Genomic DNA, 22,384 nt, shown 5'->3' on the forward strand with positions numbered 1-22,384 from the left:
GCAGCAGCCGCAGCCATCAAAGCAGCGCAAGCAGCTTAAGCAAATGGAACATCGTGAATCTTCCCGTCGACAAAGTCACAGCAGTGGAGGGTGTGCGAGTTCCGGCAAGACTGGTCAGAAAAGACTTCGTCAGTCCACCTCCGCCAGATGGGAGCCCTCATGTGAACGGCAACCACCGCCTCCGGTACCCTAGTCTGAACGGCAGTGTGGTGAGTGATCTTCGTGAAAGTCTCACCCTGAATAATGTGCTCTTCTCTCTCTCTTTTCCTCCTTCTTCTCCTTTCATTTCTTGGGGCAGGAGGCGAAGAAGTGTAGTGCTAAAAGTAAAAACAGGGAGTGTGCTTTATGCAAAATCGGTCTTCCCACCTCCTATGCCAAAAACCTTTGCTCGGACTGTTTTCAGAAAACCATTGCAGAGGAGTCCCCCAGGTTTTCTTTAGAATTAAAGGATCTAATCCAAACAGAGGTCAGAGAGTCTTTAAGAGGCTTAACCTCACGCAAAAAGAATAAACGAAAACTAGTTTCTTCAGAATCAGAGGAATCAGTGGAGTCCGGTTTTACAAGAGAACTGCCTTCCTCCTCTAATCTCTCCTCATCATCATCGGAGTCTTCGGATGATGATGAGGGGGGGGGGGGGGCAGACCTTGTTTTTCGGTTGATAATACTGAGAGACTAGTTAAAGCCGTCAGAGGGACTATGGGTATTACCGATACCAAAGTGCCCAGAACAGTCCAGGATGTTATGTTCGGGGGCTTAGACCAAAGGAGGAGACGCTCATTCCCGGTCAATGACAGGATTAAATCTCTGATAGAAAGGGAATGGAAGAAACCGGAGAGGAAGGGTCAGCTGCCGTCATCCTCCAAGCGGAGGATGAGGATGCGGCTAAATGGGACAAAACCCCTAAGATTGACGTGGCCATTTCAAAATCTTCAAAAAAATCCACTCTGCCCTTTAAGGGTTTAGGAGCCTTAAAAGACCCGCTGGATAAAAAAGCGGAGTCCTTCCTTAAACAAGCCTGGGAGTCGTCAGCAGGGGCCCTTAAACCGGCAGTAGCAGCCACCTGCACCGCTAGTTCTATGATGATCTGGCTTCAACAATTGGAAGACCAGATCAGGGGGAATGTGTCCAGGGAGAAAATTCTATCGGACCTTCCTCTTGTGCAGGGAGCGGCTGCATTCCTGGCAGATGCATCGGCAGATTCAGTTAGGCTGGCTGCCCGGTCTGCAAACCTCTCTAATGCAGCCCGTAGGGCGCTATGGCTCAAGAGCTGGCCGGGGGATGTGCAGTCAAAGTCTAAACTGTGCTCAATCCCTTGTGAGGGTGACTTCTTGTTTGGCAAAGGTCTAGATGACATCCTAGATAAAGCCGCAGACAAAAAACATGGATTTCCCACGGTGTCTGGTTCCCGATTTAACAGCTCCTTTCGGAAGAGAAAATACAGCCGCAGTAAAGCTCCCAGAGACCAAGGAAGCTGGAAAGATAGAAAGCCGTATAACAGAGGCTTCATGTTCGGGGGTCCCTCCTCCGAGAATAAGAAAGCCCCTAAGTGACAGTTCCCCCCACGTGGGAGGAAGATTGTCCCACTTCCTGCCTGCCTGGAAGGAAATTTCATCCAATCTTTGGATCTTAGGGTTAATCAGGAGGGCCTCACTTTAGAATTCAAAAGCAGGCCTAAGAACACTGTCAAAATATCAGCCCCCAGGAGTTTAGCGGAACAGATAGCCTTACAGCAGGAAGTTCTCTCTCTGCTCAGGAAAAGACTTCTGGTGGAAACACCTGCACCCGAGCAAGGAAGAGGATTCTATTCGACTCTCTTCCTAATAAAGAAGCCGGACGGCTCCTTCAGGACCATTGCGAACTTAAAGAGGCTGAACGACCATTTAGTCTACAGGCCGTTCAAGATGGAAACAATAAAATCAGCCATAAAGATGTTATTTCCGGACTGTTTTATGTGCGTCCTCGATCTGAAGGACGCCTACTACCACATCATCAACAGTTTCTAAGAGTAGCTGTACAATTCGGCAGGCACGTAAGGCATTTTCAGTTCGCAGCTCTTCCCTTTGGCATTTCCATGGCGCCAAGAGTCTTCACAAAAATTATTCTGGAGGTCACAGCGCACTTGAGGGAAAGAGATATTCTGGTCATCCCTTATCTCGACGACTTCTTAGTAGTGGGCAGATCAAGTCAACTCTGTGCTCTAGCCCTGGCGGATGTCATGGCCAGTCTAAGACGCCTAGGTTGGCTATTACATCTGGAGAAGTCAAGGCTGGAACCAAAGAGGGTTCAGTCTTTCCTGGGTCTCATTCTGGACTCAGAAAACCAAACCTGTCTTCTGCCAGAGGAAAAGAAGCTGAAGATCAGATCCCTAATATCTCAGGTCATCAGCAATCCGACCATGACCCTGAGGAGTGAAATGTCTCTGTTGGGTACAATGACGTCTTGCATCCCGGCGGTTCAGTGGGCCCAGTACCATTCCAGATGTCTTCAACAGGATATTCTGGCAGCGGACAGGCGGCTCAAAGGTCGCCTGAATGGGAAGATGTCTCTTCCAGATGTCGTGATCAACTCCCTGGACTGGTGGACATCTCCGGTCAACCTATCTTTGGGGGTTCCTTGGACCTTCCAGGTGTCGGATACAATTACAACAGACGCAAGTGCAGAAGGTTGGGGAGCTCACCTAAGGGATCGTTCTGTACAAGTCTCTCTTCCAACACGAAAGAGCTGTTGGCAGCGAGAAACGCTCTAAAAGAATTCAGTTCTGCTCTTCAGGGTCCTCACGTCAGGATAATGTCAGACAACAGATCAACAGTCACCTACATCAATCATCAGGGGGGTACCTGGTCTCTCCCTCTGATGTTAGTAGCGGATCAGATCTTCAGGTTTGCCGAGAGTCGGCTGGTCATGCTCTCGGTGCTGCATATAAAAGGGGAAGAGAACATAAAGGCCGATTTCTTGAGTCGTCACACCTTGAAACAAGGAGAGTGGGAGTTGAATCCAGCCGTTTTTCAGCAGATTGTGGGTCGGTGGGGACAGCCCCAGATAGACCTATTTGCAAACAGACACAATCGGATGACCGAAACCTTTTGCTCCCTGAATCCAAAGGAGGGGGCTTTTGCGGTGGACGCGCTGCAGATTCCATGGGATTTTACTCTAGCTTATGCCTTTCCCCCTTTAGTACTGATCCCTACTATCCTGAGGAAGATCCGAGAGGAACGGGCGAGGGTTATAGTGATCGCCCCGTTCTGGCCCAAGAGACCATGGTTCACTTGGATGAAGAGAATGTCCCAAGCAGATCCATGGGTTCTTCCGGACATCCCGGATCTCCTCAGGCAGGGCCCAGTCTGTCATCCCCAAAGAGCAGGCCTGCATTTGACGGCCTGGATTTTGAGAGGTCGCTATTGACGCAAAGGGGGTTTTCTCCGGATCTTGTTACTACCCTTCTGGCAAGTAGAAAGCCGATAACAACTAGAATCTATGGTAGAACCTGGGCTAAGTTCTTGTCTACCTCGGGTCAGTCTGCCAAAGGGAGGATTCCTATTGAGGCCATACTAGAATTCCTCCAGAAGGGGTTAAATATGGGACTAGCCACCAGTACTCTTAAGGTGCAGGTATCAGCTCTGGGGGCACTGTATAAGTATGACTTGGCAGCAAATAGATGCATCATTAGATTTATTAAAGCTTGTCATAGATCCAGACCTATTCCTATTCCAAGAATGCCTCCTTGGGACCTTAATTTAGTTCTGGAAGCGTTAACCAAACCTCCCTTCGAGCCCTTAGAGAAGGTTTCAGAAAAAATCTTAACTTTAAAGACTGCTCTACTGGTAGCCCTGACATCAGCTCGTAGAGTCAGTGACTTACACGCACTATCCGTTAACCATCCATTCACTCAAGTATGTACGGATAGAGTAATCTTAAGACCAGACCCAGCCTATCTTCCAAAAGTAGCCTCCAAATTCCATAGGACGCAAGTAATCACTCTCCCTTCCTTCTATCCTAATCCTAGTGATTCTGAGGAACATAAGCTTCACACCTTAGATGTTAGGAGGGTGTTAGTCCGGTATTTGGAAGTTACAAAAGCCTGGAGAAAGAGTGACTCCTTATTTATATCCTTTCAGGGGGCTAGGAAAGGACTTAAGGTTACAAGGGGGACCATAGCTAGATGGGTCAGGGATACTATTACCTTAGCCTACTCTTCTAGCAATCTGCTGGTTCCAGAGAACCTGAAGGCCCATTCCACCAGAGCGGTAGCTGCTTCCTGGGCTGAGAAGGCGGATGTGCCCATCGACATCATATGTAAGGCGGCAACTTGGTCATCCCCCGCTACATTTTACAAACATTACCGTCTTGACCTTTCCTCTTCTACTGATCTGTCCTTTGATAGGAAGGTGTTGCAAACGGTGATCCCTCCCTCTGGTATTTGATCTCTATAAATCTCTCAGGTGGTGCTGTCATGGGAGAAGGGGAAAAGATCCTAGTTACTTACCGGTAACGGGATTTTACTGAGCCCATGACAGCACCCTATTAATTCCCTTCCCTTTATCACTGTGGTGTGCACTTTTTAAGGTGTTTAGTACAAATATTGAGGTAGTGGTTATGTATTAACCTGTCTTCGGAGGCCCTCTCATGCTCTGAAACAAAACTGATGCGGAGGAGAGGTACCGCCTTTTTATTCAGTAGGTTCCTGTCCTTGGTGGGCGGATACCCTCTCTCAGGTGGTGCTGTCATGGGCTCTGTAAAATCCCGTTACCGGTAAGTAACTAGGATCTTTCCACAGGCTTGGCGTCCGGGGGACGCCAAGAAATCCCCGCCTAACTGTTTTATTCCCCAAAATCCCCGCCTATATGCTTAGTTACCATTTACCCCCTCCCCTGCACGTCATAGGGCCCTGTGACATGCACTGTGCTCCCTGACTTCCCGGGCATGCACAAAACTCCGCTCACATAGAGCGCGCTTTACTTCATCCCGGCCCGACTCTCCGTGCACTGCGCCGCAGGTTTCTATTGCGCAGGTGCCGAGAAGTGACATGCAGGGGAGGGGGCGGGGGGAATATGGTAATTAAACATATAGGTGGGGATTTCAGGGAATAATAAACAGTTAGGCGGGAATTTCTTGGCGTCCGGGGGATGCTTAGCCTGTGGAAAATGGAGTTAATAAAAACACATTTCTCTGCAATCAGACCTCTACTATGGGCCATACAGGTAGTATAGATTTACTTTTCTATCACCTGTATGCCCATAGTAGAGGTCTGATATCACCCAGGGGGTGACAGATTCCCTTTAAACACTATTTGTCTGCAGAATAACCCTACATCTGCAGGTAAATGACATTTCTCGAGGAAGCAGATTCCCTTCAAACTTCTAAATGTTAATTGTTGATGGGCTTCCATCTTGCTCAGAATGTACCTGTATGTTATGATTTTTTTTGTGATTTGTTCCTAAATATGCAGTAATTTTTCAGTATTTGTTAAACTCATAAAACGTGGTTTTAATTAAACTTTAATAGTTGTTAGCAGCAAGAATAAAACATATATTGTTTTACAGGAAAGGTCAAGCACCCTGAATTTTTGTCATAGTTGCGGAAGACCATACTAGATGTATGAGAAGCGGCCACATGACTTCAAGAACTTCTGTCAAATCAAAGGAGCTATGATTGTGCTCATACCTGCTGGAGGTTTTAGGAAAAATTACATTTTCACAGGAACAAATAATACAATATTTTTTTTTTTTTTTGTTGTTCGGGCAAATTGCTGGTTTTAGCAGTCCCGCACTATTGTTATTTTAAATCTTTGTTCCTATAACAAAACTGAAATACAGAATTATTAGCACAGATGTGGACTGAGCTGTGATGAAGGAACCGTGTAATATGAAAAAGGCAAAAAAAAAACCAAAGTTAAATAGTTTACTATGCCTTTTAGCTGACAGGTTGTAGATTTATAGAACAAGCTTTGCAATATATAATAACAGCATTGGACACAAATAGATAATGTAACGGGCGCATTCATAATTCACCCATAAGTGTCACTAGCCTGATGCAGCAGTTGGAAGGTGAAGCTTATGCCATGTGTTTAGTAACAATATTTCTCAATTACGTCTTTCTTGCAAATGGAAACCCATAAAAGATCACCCCTTTCTCCAAAAATATATATTTTCAGCAGGTGTGTCTTAGTATACAAATAGCAGTTGACAGACTCCACTGACTGAAGTTACTGTGTGGCAGGTCCTATGCATACCTGTGGCTTGGACAGTCACAAGAGGTGTAGAATTGGCCCACTTCAAGGTTTTGTTGTGATTGATCCAGAATTCCTACACTGCATTTGAAGGTTTTTATTGTTGTTTATTTGGTTTGATAAATAAAGATTTTGTTTGTTTGTCATTTTGCATTTGTACCACATTTATTGTACATACATGTTCAACTATTTAATTATTTTCACTTATTTTACTCATTGACTCCAACGCACCTCACCATACTATTATGTCATGAGTTTAGGAACCTTGCGTACACCATCTGCATCAGGTGTCAGCTGTAACAAACTGACCATGGAAACTAAATGGTTTTACATAGGGTGAGGGCAGTACAGCTGGGTTGCGATGGCAGCAGAAGACCTAAAAATGTCCACCAGGTCTGCCATGTACAGAGGTCTTTTAAGACGTGTATTTATCTTAAAAACGAATTTAATAAAACATCAAAAGACACTTGCCCCAACTCCTCCTCCCCCTTATTACCCAATTCCCTCACAAGATGCATGTGCTTTGCTGGTTGGAGGACTACAAGTTCCAGATACTCTAAGCGAGGCTGCTGAGCGGAGCTGAGGCTGCATTTTAAGTGCAGTGCTGCAGATAAGTGCATAGTTAAACACTATCTTAGTTTGTGATAATTGTGTACTTGTTGTATTTGGGGAATTGTGTTTGTGGGCCGGGTAAAGCTTGTTTTTTTGTTTTTTTTTTTAAAAAAGGGATCTTGTGATTGGTTCGTGTGATCAAGTGTCTGTGATTTAAGTGTTTCTAGTAGCTTCTAGCAGCTACACCTATGCTTTGCTGGTTGGAGGACTACAAGTTCCCGTGACTCTAAAGCCTCCGTCTCACATAGCGAGATCACTAGCGAGATCGCAGCTGTGTCACTGTTTTGGTGACGCAACAGCGACCTCACCAGTGATGTCGCCATGTGTGACACTTTGCAGCGATCAGGCCCCTGCTGTGAGGTCGCTGATCGCTGCAAAATGTCCTGGACCATTTTTTGGTCTTTTCCCTCCCGCTGGTCAGCACACATCGCTGTGTGTGACCAGCGGGACCAGCGATCAGGCTGGTAACCATGATAAACAGCGGGTTACTAGGGGCACACGCGCACTTAGTAACCTGCTGTTTATCATGGTTACCACTCTGCTACGGTGAGCGGTAACCTCCCGCTTCAGCAGGCTTGTAACCAGGAGCAGGACATCGTGGAAAGATTCTTTCCACGATGTTGCTGCTCCCCTGATCGTTGGTGAGCCTGCCTGTTTGACAGCTCACCAGCGATCACATAGCGACGCAGCAACGATCCCTGACAGGTCGTATCGTTGTCGGGATCGCTGTAGCGTCGCTAAGTGTGATGGGGCCTTTAGCGAGTCTGCATTTTAAGTGCAGAGCTGCAAATAAGTGCATAGTTTAACATAAGAGAAAACCCAAGATAGAAACAAAATAAACAAATACCCTGCTATAAGTAAAGTAAAAGCAATAGTGCATATAAATAACATTGGGTATGTAGTAAACGGTTTTTGACCAAAAAAAGCATAAAAGGCATCTTACCAAAGTCAAGATGTACCCAAATTCAGTAAATAAGTAAAAGCAATAGTACATATAAATACTGTAATATTGGGTAGTGCATAGTTTGATATTTTCCTTACTAGTTTTCCATTGTTTTTCTGCTTTTATCTGAACTGTTTATCACCATTAAGTATGTTCCCCATGGACAATGCTACCAGGTGTGCGTCTTGTGAGATGTATGCATGCCTTGAACAGCTGTTTGAGCGCAGATATATTCACCCTCAATGTCAGCATGTTACATGTTTGGAAGCCCATGTAATGGATCTAAGGCTATGTGCCCACGATACAGAAATGAAGCGGAAATTGTCCTGAGCATTTCTGCTTCTCCCTTGCCAGAAAAACGCATGCGTTTTTTAGGTGCGTTTTTGACGCATTTTCATGCGGATTTTACATGCGTTTTTGTAAGCATTTTTGAACACAAAGTTAGTGGAAAAAAAAAGACACTACTGATGTCATTTCCTAGTTCAACCCCTCTTCACCATTTTGCTTTTTCCAATAGACAGGATGCCACATGAACTTGCCACTGCACCTTTTGCTGATTACTGCCATAAATCTCCTGCAGTACCACAGCGAGCAGGTAATAAATTAGTAAATGGTTTTTTTTAGGTTACATTATTTTTATGTAGTGTGTACTAACCTATTATTCTTCCATAGGAGAAGGAGACGACCCAAAAAGATGTGGGTGCACCCTATCTTGCAGGGGCGGGTGGACAAGAGTCACTTCAATGTTCTTTACAAGGATTTAAGGAGGTAAGGTATATGGGAAAAAAAAAGTATATTGTCACCTGTGTGTACCAAATTTTTTTTAATGAGTTTTTGTTGGTATGCTATGGTAAAAAATATATATTTTAATCCATGTGTATCTAATATTTTTTTTACAGTTTTCCAGAAAAATTTCAGCAGTTTTGCCGTTTGATCGGCTGCTAAGCCTTATTTCTCCTGACCACGACTACAGTAACACCATAATGCAAACGGCCATCTGCTGAAGAAAGGCTGCTCATCACCTTGCGGTAAGTTGAATGTTTCCGTGTATATATATATATATATATATATGTTGTTTTTTTTATTTATTTATATATATATATATATATATATATATACATATATACATATACTGCTCAAAAAAATAACGGGAACACTCAAATAACACATCCTAGATCTGAATGAATGAAATATTCTCATTGAATACTTTGTTCTGTACAAAGTTGAATGTGCTGACAACAAAATCACACATAAATCATCAATGGAAATCAAATTTATTAACAATGGATTTGGAGTCACCCCCAAAATTAAAGTAGAAAAACACACTACAGGCTGATCCAACTTTGATGTAATGTCCTTAAAACAAGTCAAAATGAGGCTTCGTTTTGTGTGTGGCCTCCACGTGCCTGTATGACCTCCCTACAACGCCTGGGCATGCTCCTGATGAGGTTGCGGATGGTCTCCTGTGGGATCTCCTCCCAGACCTGGACTAATGCATCCGCCAACTCCTGGACAGTCTGTGGTGCAACGTGACGTTGGTGGATGGAGCGAGACATGATGTCCCAGATGTGCTCAATCGGATTCAGGTCTGGGGAACAGGCGGGCCAGTCCATAGCTTCAATGCCTTCATCTTGCAGGAACTGCTGACACCCTCCAGCCACATGAGGTCTGGCATTGTCCTGCAATAGGAGGAACCCAGGGCCAACCGCACCAGCATATAGTCTCACAAGGGGTCTGAGGATCTCATCTCGGTACCTAATGGTAGTCAGGCTACCTCTGGCAAGCACATTAAGGGCTGTGCGGCCCTCCAAAGAAATGCCACCCCACACCATTACTGACCCACTGCCAAACCGGTCATGCTGTAGGATGTTGCAGGCAGCAGATCGCTCTCCACGGCGTCTCCAGACTCTGTCACTTCTGTCACATGTGCTCATTGTGAACCTGCTTTCATCTGTAAAGAGCACAGGGCGCCAGTGGCGACTTTGCCAATCCTGGTGTTCTGTGGCAAATGCTAAGCGTCCTGCACGCTGTTGGGCTGTGAGCACAACCCTCATCTGTGGACGTCGGGCCCTCATACCACCCTCATGGAGTCGGTTTCTCACCGTTTGTGCAGACACATGCACATTTGTGACCTGCTGGAGGTCATTTTGCAGGGCTCTAGCAGTGTTCCTACTTGCACAAAGGTGGAGGTAGCGGACCTGCTGCTGGGTTGTTGCCCTCCTATGGCACACTCCACATCTCCTGGTGTACTGGCCTGTCTCCTGGTAGTGCGTCCAGCCTCTGGACACTACGGTGACAGACACAGCAAACCTTCTTGCCACAGCTCGCATTGATGTGCCATCCTGGATGAGCTGCACTACCTGAGCAACTTCTGTGGGTTGTAGAGTCCGTCTCATGCTACCACGAGTATGAAAGCACAACCAGCATTCAAAAGTGACCAAAACATCAGCCAAAAAGCATTGGTACTGATATGTGGTCTGTGGTCCCCACCTGCAGAACCACTCCATTATTGAGTGTGTCTTGATAATTGCCAATAATTTCCATCTATTATCTATTCCATTTGCACAACAGCATGTGAAATTGATTGTCAATCAATGTTGCTTCCTATGTGGACAGTTTGATTTCACAGAAGTTTGATTTACTTGTAGTTATATTCTGTTGTTTAAGTGTTTCCTTTATTTTTTTGAGGAGTGTATAAACAACATATGCTGCCACGGCCACAATAATTATTTTGTAAGTATTTGCACATTATTATTGTATTAAATTGGAGAAAAAACCATGTGCGGAACAATAAAGAGAAAGTTTTAAAATAGAAACACCTCACCAATTCCACATTGATCATCCACTCCTTGTTTTGACTCTCACTGTTGACAAAAAATACTGACGGAATACTGACTGTATGGCCGGTTTCACACGTACAGATATCTCCAGCACCTTAACAAAAAAGTTCCAGAGATATCCGTTCCCCCCGTGTGCCTGTGTGTGTTTTCCGTGTTGTAGTTGTGTGCGTTACGTGTGCTGCACCTGGATCACATGGATGGACTTCTGGGAGTCAGTACTACAATCTTTATTCCCAGGAGTCGGTGCTGAACGCTGCCCTCATCATGGTTCTCTGCCGGCGCTGTGATCAGCACCAGCAGGGACCAGGATGAGGGGGTTAGTAGTGTGTCCCCACCTGTAAAAATTAAAAATAAAATAGTAACAATCATTATATCTCGTCTCTAGTACGTCTGGAAACTGACACCACTTGTACCAGAGAAAGAGCCCTAAAAATGTGTAGTTTTAAATTTTAATAATCACATAGGAACAATAACCTTGTAATTATTTGTTCCTTCCGACTTTGGGAATTTTTTTTAAAAAACATATGTCCTACAAACAATTATCCACTCCTTGTCTTTCTAAATTGGGATCAGTAGTTCCACCACCCATGAATGGGCACAGCAGCTCACCCCTCCCTTCAGGTGTACCTGGTTTTGTTAGTCACCCTGTGGTGACTGCTCCTCTGCATCTAATGTTTTCGTGTACCTAATTTTTGCTTGGGCATGATATAACAATGCGCCAAGGTCATAGTGAAAAGGTCACTGATGTGTGTACTCTAGAGCAAAGATTGGAAACAAACACAGCCACAAAATGAAGACTGAATAGTATTGATATGTGTGAACTGAAGAGCAAACAAAAGATGAAAAAACACCTAGAAAATGTGTAATCGAACAAAAAAAAAATGGGCGCTCAGTGTTGGAATAGTATTTTGTAATAAAGTCCGTAATTTTTTCCATAGTAATCAAAAATAGAGAATTATAATGTTGGCTTGTATTTCTTTTCTTTTTCTGGCTTTTCTAATTTTAGATTTTTCTTTTTCAGGTTTTACTCCACAGGAGAGAGCTATACATCACTTCACCTCCAATTTAGGGTTGTTAAATCCACCATTTCTAGAATTGTGAGGTGCACATGTACTGTCATCTGGCAGAAGTTGCAGCCCATCGTGATGCCTTCCCCAACCGAGGAGACTTGGCTGCAGGTCGCAGCAGGTTTTCAACCTGTGGCAAATTTCCCCAACTGCATAGGTGCTGTTGGCAAACATGTGAGAGTTCAGCAGCCACCACAATCAAGATCACGCTTCTTTAATTATAAGAAATGTTTTTCTGTGGTCCTGATGGCGGTGGCTGATGCACATTTCAAATTTGTTGCCATTGACGTTGGTGCTTATGGCAGTACTGGGGACTCTTGGGTGTTTCGATCATCACAGATTGGGCTGCAAATTCTTCGAGATGGCGCCCCTCTCCCAGCCCCAAGACCTTTGCCGAGTTCCGCACATCCAGTTACCTTTCTCATGGTATCGGATGAGGCATTTCCCGTAAACACCAACCTGCTGCGCCCATACCCACGAAGGGGACTGAACGCCCGGCGGAGGATTTTTAGTCAGCTGAGTCGTGCACGCAGATATGTGGAATGTACCTTCGGAATCGTGTAGTCAGTGGAGGATCTTTCACACTGCCATCCAGTTGGATCCGGAGACCGTTGACACTGTAATTAAGGCATGCTGTGTACTCCACAACTATGCTCGTGAATACCGCACAGAGCTAGATGAGGAGTGTCAGCTGTCTGAATTAATTCCAGTTGTCAACTTGGTCAAGGAAGGCAATCCAACTCTGGTGCCAGGGTGCAAGAAACCTTCACTGACTACTTCATGAGTCCTGAAGGTGCTGCTCAATGGCAATACTTCTGTTCCAGTGTTGAGCAGCCTGACCAGCAGAGAAGGTCGGATGACCAATAAAAGAAGAACTTCAAGATAAGTTATTGTTTCCAAAAATGTTTTGAAAAACAAAATAAATTTGGTTTAATTTTTAATCTTGTCTACAATATTTATTGGATTATCACCTTCTACTTCTTGTTTTAGGACCATACGTCAACGCAAAAGTGTATGTAAGTGTATGACAGGCCCAACAAGGCTAGAACGTGGCTATCATACACTTACATTGTGACCCCTACCTCTGCTTATGATCAGTCACAAGTTGTGGTCACAAGATGGCTTAGCAGTGCATCACACGTCAAGATATTTCAGGTACTTTACCCCAAAATTTTAAAAACACATGAGATATCCGTGTCCGTGTGGATTTTTTTTCAAATACACCCACGTATCAGTGCCTGGGAATTGGCGTTACTACTAGAGCTCTCTTCGCAAGTACTGGCTGCCAAAGTCATCACTCACCATTGTCATTTGCTTGTGCTAAGAGCAGAACTAGCAAAGAACAATGTTGAGAGTAGTAGCCATCCCAAACTTTGTTGTCCAAAAAAATATCCAAGTATAGTTAAAATTTAAAAATGGCTGGATACAGCCGACCACACACGTAGAGTAGCTGAATAACTTGCAAAATTTAGCGTTCCCCTGACCTGCGCTCAGATCAGCGCAGATCAGGGGCCCACTTTTTCTGTTATAATTTTTCAATAACCAAACCCAAACATATATACTCTAAGCATACACTTGAAAAGTAAAATGAACACAAATAGTTTAAATATTTTTATAGCAACTGTTTTAACTTTGTATACAAAAATATCAACAATCTTTTAAAGAAAATTTTCGAACAAATCTTGCCCATAACTTTTGAATATGCAAATGTTACATTGTGTACAGAAGACCTGTCATCGGTTTTCGGCCATAAAATACGGGCAGCACCTGTAGGTTTTCATTATATAAAACTAAACACCTTTTCCTTCAGTTCCCTACGCCTGAAGCCTGGTATAGGCCATAAGCAAAGGTGTTTAACGCATTGTGTCATTCTCTAAAAAAATGTGTACCTAACGACTTACAGTTGCTGTCTGTATTTGTTATGGTCCAAAAATGATGACGGGGTAAATAATTAAACTTAAAATTGCTGATATTCTGGGTCATAGCCGTAACCAGACAACATTTGCTGAGACAAGCTGCTGTTAGGAGATGGTCCAGGACGAAGTTTTGATGCTCCAGGGGCTGGTTGGCGACTGTAACTGGCTTGCGGCTCAAAAGGTTCAGTCTGGTATGCTGCAACCTGCCCAAAACGCTGGGTTGCAGCTGCTGGTGGTGGTGGAGGCCTACTGGGATTGAAAAGATTAAACATCCCAGTAAGTAGGGCTGGGGGCGATGGCATAGCTGATGTCCCATCAATTGCCATGACCAGAGTGTTGGCTGCAGTCATGTACAGGTTCTGCTTGTCCCGTGGCGTGGATCTTAGTCGGCCAGCTATGGACAAGGCAAATTTATCAAGGTCATCTTGTGTTACCCTGTTCATAAGAGTGAGGGTGCGAGTAGTGAGGGCTTCAATCACACTAGTCACACCCTCTTGGCTTTTGGCCTTTTTTGTTGCCACCCTTCTCGATGCCACGGGATGAGCAAAACCAGCCCCCCTCCCAGTGGGCCTCGACGCACCACCAGTAGAGCTACCAGCAGCGCCTGAAGCAGGAGCAGCAGTAGCCGAACCCGGAACGACGTCCGCAGGACTTGATAAAACGGCGGGACAACCGGCAGCGGCTGAACCAGCAGTAGAAGATGACGGACCAGCATATTGATCAGGAGAGGAAGCTATAAAGAAGTCCTCAGAATCCTCTGGTCCGTGCTTGTCTCCTCTTGTGGACCTGGTGCAGGGGCCATAATATTGCCTTCAGTTCTGTAGAAAAACAAAAGGTAAAAAAGAAAGCATGTTAATACAACAGTTTTGTAAAAATTTTGATTACTAATACTTATTGTGAAATTACCTCCGCAAACTCCTGCTGCTTAAGATGAAGGCCAGCTCGTCTGCATACAGCACCTTTCGTTTACGTGGCGATGAGCCAATTTTCACAGACTGGTAATACTTCACCGGGCGGTCGGTGAATATATAGTACAGACCAATAGTTTGGACACACCTCATTTAAAGATTTTTCTGTATTTTCATGACTATGAAAATTGTACATTCACACTGAAGGCATCAAAACTATGAATTAACACATGTGGAATTATATACTTAACAAAAAAGTGTGAAACAACTGAAAATATGTCTTATATTCTAGGTTCTTCAAAGTAGCCACCTTTTGCTTTGATGACTGCATTGCACACTCTTGGCATTCTCAAGAGGTAGTCACCGGAAATGGTTTTCACTTCACAGGTCATGAAAATACAGAAAAATCTTTAAATGAGAAGGTGTGTCCAAACTTTTGGTCTGTACTGTATATATATATATATATATATATATATATATATATATATATATATATATATATATATATATATATATATATATATATATATATATATATACATACATATGGAGATATGTGCGCATGTATGTATACATGTGCGGCGCGCTCACACACAGCAAACCCCCCCCCCCCCCCCTCCTATATTCTATTACTAGTGATGAGCGAGCACTAAAATGCTCGGGTCGAGCACATTGGAATACTCGGGTGCTCGACATTGCCTACGCTCCGCAGTGTCTCTGAAGGATGGCATGCTGGATGGCAGCGTTCTGCTACCATCCAGCCTGCCATCTCAATGCCATCCCAGCGTGGGAGAATTCTCCTGCTCAAGCGGTGACGTCATTTGCCGGCACCGCATGCGCAGGAGAATTCTCCCACGCGGTCAGTGACGTGCATGAGGTGAGCTGAGTTCATTGGACATGAACTCTGCTCATCTGGATGCCGTCACAGCCAGACACTGAGGAGCTTCTCAGTGTCTGCGGGATGACAGGCTGGATGGCAGCGTTCTGCTGCGATCCAGCTTGTCAAGTCAATGTAACCGTGCTGGAGCCGTCCTGGGAACCATGGAAAAGTAAGGATGAGGTTGGTTAATTATTTTACTTTTATTGCAGGAGATCGTTGGCTTCAGCTGGAATGGGCGATACGGTAAGTAGAGTTTAATTTAGAACAATAAAGTATTGTCTTTATTTCAATTAAAGGATTTTATTCTGGGTATTGGTATTTTTTTTAAATTCACTATGGGGTTAGTAATGGGGGTGTCTTATAGACGCCTCTCCATTACTAACCTGGGCTTGATGTCAGGTGTTATTATAAGCTGACATCAACCCCAGCCCTATTACCCCACTGCCACCACTACAGGGCAGTGGGAAGAGCAAGGCTAAGTGCCAGAATTGGCACATCCTATGGATGCGCCATTTCTTGGGCGGCTGATGGCTGGCGTTTCTAGCCTGGGAGGGGGCCAATATTCATGGCACCCTTCCTGGGTTATTAATATCAGCCCCCAGCTGTCTGCCTAGCCTTTGCTAGCTATTAAAATAGGGGGGACCCCACGTCATTTATTTTCTGGGGTCCCTCATTTTAATAGCTAGTAAAGGCTAGGTATTCAGCTGGGGGCTGATATTGTAGCCTGGGAAGCTCCGTGGGTATTACCCCCTTCCTAGGCTTCAAACATCTGCCCCAGCCGTCTGCTTAACCTCCGCTAGAGACTAAAATTACGGGGAACCCCATGCCAATTTTTTTTTTTAATAAATCCTTTATTTTAACACAAAATGACAAGTACAGTAACCAACACTGTCACTGTACTTAGAAACATGTTAGTCACATATATAATATCTATCTAATCTATGTGTAATGCTCTATTCTTTCTGTTCTAAATTGTCGGGTACCGGTGTATGTCGCTGATGAATTGCATGTCGCTGTAATGTCACAACCACCATGGCTGTGGCATTACAGTGAGCGACAGACAATCCCTGCATGATTGGTGCTCTAAATAGCGCCAAACATGCAGGACGGGGACCCGAGATCCCGTCCGAGCATCGCACAAGTACTCTGCGAGCTCCGAGCATCTCGAGTACTGAGATGCTCGGCGAGTACCGAACAGTGGCGAGCATGGTCGCTCATCACTATCTATTACGGCTCTTTCACACGTCAGAATCTCCGGGACGAGTGGTGATGACATTTTCCACACATACCGGAGACCCACACACAGACCCATTCCAAAGCATGCTCGGTCACGCATATCTGCAGTGACGTGGATATGTGTATGTGAGAAATTGGCCTTACAGCGTATGCAGGAGCTTTCAGTGAATGAACCCACATACGCTGTCCAATAATCTTACATTTCAATAAATATTTTTTAAAAATTTACGTGGGCTCCCGCATAATTTTAATAACTAGCAGAGGAAAAGCAGACTGTTGAGGGCTGATGTTATGGTCTGAGAAGTAGCCAATAACCATGGCCCCTTTCCCTTGCTATTAATACCAGGCCGCAGCAGTTAGCTTAGCCTTTACTGGCCATTGTACAGGGGGACCCCCCCCCAAAAAAAATGATGTGGGGTCCCCCTATAAATTGTAGCCAGCAAAGGCTAGGCGGACAGCTGTGACCTGATATTAATAACCTAAAAAGGGGCCATGGTTATAGGCCACCTCCCAGGCTATAATATCAGCCCCCAGCCGCCCCAGATTTGGCACATCATATTTGTGCGCCAAATCTGGCGCTTAGCCTCTCTTTCACGCTGCCCTGGTGCGGTGGCAGGGGGTAATAGCGGTGGGGTTCATGTCAGCGCCAGCTACCATGAAGCCCAGGTTAGTAATGAGGGGCGTCTAGAAGACACCCCCATTACTAACCTACAAACCTACCTACAAAGAGTTAAAAAAAACAAAAAACAACACACTACACCCAGAAAAAAATAATTTATTTGAAACACACCATTTTATCTAATTCTTAATTTACTAAAAAAAAATAATTACCTGTCCACGTTCCTGCGATGATCTCCCAGGGCCCTGCGACGTGCAGAGGAGGGGAGGAATATGGAAACTGAGTAGATAGGCGGGATTTCTTAGTGTCCCCCGGTCGGGAACTATGTGAAAACTGAATTAATAAAAACAATTTCAAAGAAAGCAAACCTCTGATATGTGACATCAGGTATGTATAGATTTACATTTCTAGCACCTGTACGCCCATATTAGAGGTCTGATAAATCACATGGGGGGACAGATTCCATTTAAAAATGACTACAGGGAACTAGGAGAGAAGCTGCAGGCTAGGACCTCCAAGGTGGTGTTTTTAGAAATACTGCTGGTGCCATGAACATCACTAGAAAAACAGTAGGCGCTTAGGGAGATAGATAAGTGGCTTAGAAATTTGTGCAGGAAGGAAGGGTTTGGGCTCGGGGAGAACCAGGCCGACTTCGCAGTCGGCTACAGGTTTTATGGTAGGGACGGGCTGCCCCTGAATGAGGGGTGTGCATGCACTTGGGGGGAAAAAATGGTCAAACGGATGGAGGAGTCTTTAAACTAGGATCTGGGGGAGGGATGGTAGTTGTGTAAATAAGGGGATAGAGTAGACAGAGTGAGACAGTAGGGGTTAATGAAGATTTAGGGGGGCTGGGATATGCAAGGAAAGTAGAGAGGCGAGTAGAAGTAATGTGCTAATAGTATTAAATGTCTGCTGGCAAATGCAAGAAGTCTTGCAAACAAAATGAATGAATTGGACGCTCTTATGTCAGCCACAAAATACGATGTGGTGGCTATCACGGAAACCTAGTTGGACAAAAGCCATGACTGGGTGACAAACATAGAGCGTTACAAAACATTTAGGAAAGACAGAAAAGGTGCTCAATGTTGACATTGGGGAGAGCTGCAACAATGCCAGAGTCAGTATTGGTAAATATCCATGGGGATGTCAATAATGGAAAGCTGCTAATTGGAGTTTGCTATAAGCCTACTAATATTGCTGAACCGGAAGAGGTTTGTCAGGAATTCACAGGGACAACAGCGGGGAGATCACACAATATCCCTCTGCTGCCGTCATTCTGTCAGGCTTTGTCAGGGATTCGCACACACACGATCCCGATTACTCACTACATAGCTATCGGCAAGCTGCCAGTGAGTGTATGGCGTACACACCTCCGGATTCCAATGCATGGAATATGGGTATTCGCCCCTGTAGGTCACTGCCAGCTTCACGATAGCCCAATTAATATTATTTGCTGCCACCACCGATCAATTTTAAAATATAATACAGGCCTGATCGGACGCCTGCTTTCTGGTAGCGTATATGACTTCTGGGGAAGAACGATTACAGGACAAAAGAAACAGGACTATTAAATTTTATATTTAACCCAAGAGGGAGGCGGTGTTTATGAAAAATATACAAAAGGTTTTACAAAAGGAGACATTACAATACAGAATATACAGTTACACAAATAAAATGGGATTAAAGGAGAACTTACTAAAAAGATCGCAGAGTTTAGCTGGAGGGGAGACGCTCCAATGCCCGTTTGCCCGGAGGCTTATAGAACCTATACCTCCCGGCAAAGAGTACTGACATATCCTTGGCTGGGTCTTTATGTGGAAGGGGGAACCTGCCCACACATCCCCTGTGATTACATCACGTGGGCTGGGCTCCAGCCTTCATATTTTTTATTAAAATATTTAACTTCTGCGATAACTTATCGCTGGTTGATCTCAGAAGCTTGGAGGTGACTCCATATTCTTTGTTATGAATTTACCTTTCATTAGAGACTACACATAGCCTAGCTGTGGTCCGTTATTCTGGTACTTTTGCGCCACAGCTCACCGGAGGGGCTCACAGCTCCGGAAAACTAAGCGTATTGTTCCTTAGCTGACCCTGTCACTAAAAATGTGTCCCATTATTATCGGAATCATAGAACTTCTGATATTCCATATATCATGTTGGTGCCAGCAAGACTGCAGGCTTCTGTTGGGCAAATGGCGGATGAGAGAGAATACTTTTGAAGCGAGAAACTGCATCCTTCTCACCTAGGTGTATATTTATCACAGGTCGGTGCCACTAGAAAATACATTGGCATGTTAATTGGGTTAGTAGCTCCCTTTATGCTAGCATTTGCGAATTAGCCACTTCACCGCTGTGTGCTAATTTTCAGAGAGACAGCTCCGTAGATTGCCAGCTTTTCTACTCTGATAAATAGTATAGAGGAGGGGGAATGAAGGGTTTGGGAGAAATTCTTTTTTTTGTAATGTGGTTGCAGCACTCTGCACCACTATAATGAGTACTCACTATTGTGAGATTCATTAGCTCGGCTTTTATTCACTTTTGCACTTTATCAGCACTGAGTCACCTATGCTCTTTGCATTGTTAGTGCATCCCCAAAATGCAAAAACATACTCCCCTGATGAATTTTCAGTAAGGAGAATGAAACGCGTCGGGAGGGTTTTTTGAGGGATATGTTAAAAGGCACACTTGGGTACTGCCCTTGTTTGGGCGGGAGCTAACATCTGGGGCACGACAGGGTAGCTTTGGTCCTCAAAAAAAATGATCAAGATGGACGAAAAAAACCTGGTTGATGCCTACATGCAAAAATGGATGAGATCTACACATTTTCTTTATCATATGCACAATAGCACTTTAGATTATACACTGCTCAAAAAAATAAAGGGAACACTTAAATAACAATATAACTACAAGTAAATCAAACTTCTGTGAAATCAAACTGTCCACTTAGGAAGCAACACTGATTGACAATCAATTTCACATGCTGTTGTGCAAATGGAATAGACAATAGATGGAAATTATTGGCAATTATCAAGACACCCTCAATAACGGGGTGGTTCTGCAGGTGGGGTCCACTGACCACATATCAGTACCAATGCTTTCTGGCTGATGTTTTGGTCACTTTTGAATGTTGGTTGTGCTTTCACACTCGTGGTAGCATGAGACGGACTCTACAACCCCCAGAATTTGCTCATGTAGTGCAGCTCATCCAGGAAGGCACATCAATGCGAGCTGTGGCAAGAAGGTTTGCTGTGTCTTTCAGCGTAGTGTGCAGAGGCTGGAGGCGCGACCAGGAGACAGGCCAGTACACCAGGAGACGTGGAGGGGGCCGTGGGAGGGCAACAACCCAGCAGCTGGACTGCTACCTCCGCCTTTGTGCAAGGACGAGCACTGCCAGAGCCCTGCATAATGACCTCCAGCAGGCCACAAATGTGCATGTGTCTGCACAAACAGTTAGAAACCGACTCAATGAGGGTGGTATGAGGGCCCAACATCCACAGATGGGGGTTGTTCTCACAGCCCAACACTGTGCAGGACGCTTGGCATTTGCCACAGAACACCAGAATTGGCAAAATCGCCACTGGTGCCCTGTGCTCTTCACAGATGAAAGCAAGTTCACGCTGAGGACATGTGACAGACGTGACAGAGTCTGGAGACGCCGTAGAGAGTGATCTGCTGCCTGCAACATCCTTCAGCATGACCTATTTGGAAGTGGGTCAGTAATGGTGTGGGGTGGCATTTCTTTGGAGGGCCGCACAGCCCTCCATGTGCTCACCAGAGGTAGCCTGACTGCCATTAGGTACCGAGATGAGATCCTCAGACCCCTTGTGAGACCATATGCTGGTGCGGTTGGCCCTGGGTTCCTCCTAATGCAGGACAATGCCAGACCTCATGTGGCTGGAGTGTGTCAGCAGTTCCTGCAAGATGAAGGCATTGAAGCTATGGACTGGCCCGCCTGTTCCCCAGACCTGAATCCTATTGATCACATCTGGGACATCATGTCTCGCTCCATCCACCAACGTCACGTTGCACCACAGACTGTCCAGGAGTTGGCGGAAGCTTTAGTTCAGGTCTGGGAGGAGATCCCACAGGAGACCATCCACAACCTCATCAGGATCATGCCCAGGCATTACAGGGAGGTCATACAGGCATGTAGAGGCCACACACAATACTGAGCCTCATTTTGACTTGTTTTAAGGACATTACATCAAAGTTGTATCAGCCTGTAGTGTTTTTCCACTTTAATTTTGGGGGTGACTCCAAATCCAGGCCTCCACTGGTTAATAAATTTGATTTCCATTGATGATTTTTGTGTGATTTTGTTGTCAGCACATTCAACTTTGTACAGAACAAAGTATTCAATGAGACTATTTCATTCATTCAGATCTAGGATATGTTATTTGAGTGTTCCCTTTATTTTTTTGAGCAGTGTAGTTTGTTTGTTTGTTAACATTTAGGACAACATACAGTACAGACCAAAAGTTTGGACACACCTCATTTAAAGATTTTTCTGTATTTTCATGACTATGAAAATTGTACATTCACACTGAAGGCATCAAAACTATGAATTAAAATATGTGGAATTATATACTTAACAAAAAAGTGTGAAACAACTGAAAATATGTCTTATATTCTAGGTTCTTCAAAGTAGCCACCTTTTGCTTTGATGACTGCTTTGCGCACTCTTGGCATTCTCTTGATGAGCTTCAAGAGGTAGTCACCGGAAATGCTCTTCCAACAATCTTGAAGGAGTTCCCAGAGATGCTTAGCACTTGTTGGCCCTTTTGCCTTCACTCTGCGGTCCAGCTCACCCCAAACCATCTCGATTCGGTTCAGGTCTGGTGACTGTGGAGGCCAGGTCATCTGGCGTAGCACCCCATCACTCTCATTCTTGGTCAAATAGCCCTTACACAGCCTGAAGGTGTGTTTGGGGTCATTGTCCTCTTGAAAAATAAATGATGGTCCAACTAAACGCAAACCGGATGGAATAGCATGCCGATGCAAGATGCTGTGGTAGCCATGCTGGTTCAGTATGCCTTCAATTTTGAATAAATCCCCAACAGAGTCACCAGCAAAGCACCTCCACACCATCACACCTCCTCCTCCATGCTTCATGGTGGGAACCAGGCATGTAGAG

General features: G+C 44.8%; 1 protein-coding gene across 1 annotated transcript in view; it reads left to right on the forward strand.

Annotated features, from left to right (window-relative positions):
* Positions 1 to 6,316, forward strand: part of LOC141257823 (protein Mis18-alpha-like) — a 30,520-nt gene extending 24,204 nt beyond the window's left edge. Inside the window, exon 6 of the mRNA XM_073672833.1 lies at positions 5,541 to 6,316. The gene's annotated coding sequence lies outside the window, so the exon portion shown is untranslated. The remainder of the gene's footprint in view (positions 1 to 5,540) is intronic.
* Positions 6,317 to 22,384: the final 16,068 nt, after the last annotated feature.

This window comes from Phyllobates terribilis, unplaced genomic scaffold (genome assembly GCF_046119375.1).
Source record: "Phyllobates terribilis strain yellow unplaced genomic scaffold, ASM4611937v1 Scaffold_3__8_contigs__length_932513732, whole genome shotgun sequence".
In the NCBI taxonomy this organism is placed as follows: Eukaryota; Metazoa; Chordata; class Amphibia; order Anura; family Dendrobatidae; genus Phyllobates; species Phyllobates terribilis.